Below are 1,796 nucleotides of genomic sequence, written 5' to 3' on the forward strand. Positions count from 1 at the left end.
TCACGTCTAATGTGCACGCAGGTGCAAGCTCCTCCAAGGATTCAACTAGGTTGCTTTTTCAGCTTGTACTTGTGATATTGATTTTCTCCAAGCAAGACATATCATTATGAATTTCCAATACTGAAATATGAAAATCAGAGTATTTAATCACAAAAATATAAGTAATGGTGAAATTTCAGCAATTAATCTGAAATTCCAGAAAGTTTATTCAATTTCTATGATTAATAGTTGGACCATTTGGGTAAGACTACCAAAGCTAAAATGGACAATCCTGCAAGCGAACCTGTTAGAATTCCTGCTCCATCGTGTCCTATATAACAAAATATATAAATGCAATACGATATCTAAATTCACCCAAAAACAAAAATGGTAGACATGGGCAATCATAGAACTCAACTTGGAATTCTTTTGCCTTTCCTTTTTTCTTTCCTTTTTTCCTTTCTCTTCCACAAATAACCCTCTGAAGAAAGGGATCAACTATTTACACCCACCCTTTTGATTTACAAACACCACACTCAAAAAAAAGTGCCAGATATGCTGCACTTTCTTGTAGTGGAAGGAACATCAAAAGGCAATTTGACAAAGAATGATAGCTAAAACTTGAAAACAATCACAAGAAATTTCCATTGGCACCTTATCAACAATGTCCCTAGCAAATTGATGTTAGCTTTACAGATCCTATTCTTCAAATCATTTCTACTATATATAATGGGAGGAGCAAATGGACATTTTTGTCCATGCAATTAGTTTTTAGGAGAATCATGGCCATCAACATTCTACAGGGCATTAAATGAGATTTTCAATATGGTCGGGGGTACTTGTGGAATTTTGAAAATCTGCAAGCTTATAAATGGACAGTTGGGATTTTAGCCGCATCAATGTACAGAATGGATTTTACATGCTCCTCCCGCCCTCGTATTTTGTCCACAAGTAGCCCATTTCCACCTCCCTTTGCATTCGCACATAGTCCCCATGACAATCCTACCAGAGAGTCATCCAACAAAGGCTATGTGGGGCCCACTGTGATGACTTTGTATCATTCATTTGTACATCTATTATGCCACCTCATGTTAGGATGTCAGCCCAAAAAAGAGGCAGATCTACAACTCGTGGGGAACGGAACCTAAAATAATTGTTACAACCAAATGCACCCTAAGGGCCTGTTTGGACGCATGCTTTTGCCACTCAGCATTTTAGCGCTACTTTGTCAAGTGGGAGATGACCATAATGGCCATCGCCATTACCATTCCAGTATGGGCCATAATGGCTTTTATGGCGCTCTTTTAAAAGGATAGCCTTTACATATGCAGTATGTATGCTCATATCGATCAGTACGTTTTTCCCACAAACCAGGTTCTGTTACATAAAACATCACTGTTACTTTATCCTCAAAACACTAAAAATGCAGCAAAATAACGTGAAAACGCAAAATATTTAATAACATATTTACCTTGCTTGTTGCATCTTTTGGATCCTTTGGGAATCTCTTAGTGATCTCTCGCAGACCTTGACAGATTGATATCAAACCAACAACAAATGAATAATTAAATGAAGCACTTGCTGTGCCAACTTACCAACTAATAAATGGGAAAATTAAAAAGGACAGGCCCATTTTAATGGCCAGCAATAATGTTCAAACTAACCTGGAATTTATTGCCTTCCGCCACGACTGTGAGCTCTGTCTGACAGGAAAAAGATAGTACAACTTTTAGCACAATCTTCTAATAAATTACAAAATGGGGAAAAAAGGGTCATTACCATGTATTAATGTTCTCCATCTTGTAACTGAAATTGAG

The sequence above is a fragment of the Magnolia sinica genome, chromosome 8 (assembly GCF_029962835.1).
Source record: "Magnolia sinica isolate HGM2019 chromosome 8, MsV1, whole genome shotgun sequence".
NCBI classification, from domain to species: domain Eukaryota; kingdom Viridiplantae; phylum Streptophyta; class Magnoliopsida; order Magnoliales; family Magnoliaceae; genus Magnolia; species Magnolia sinica.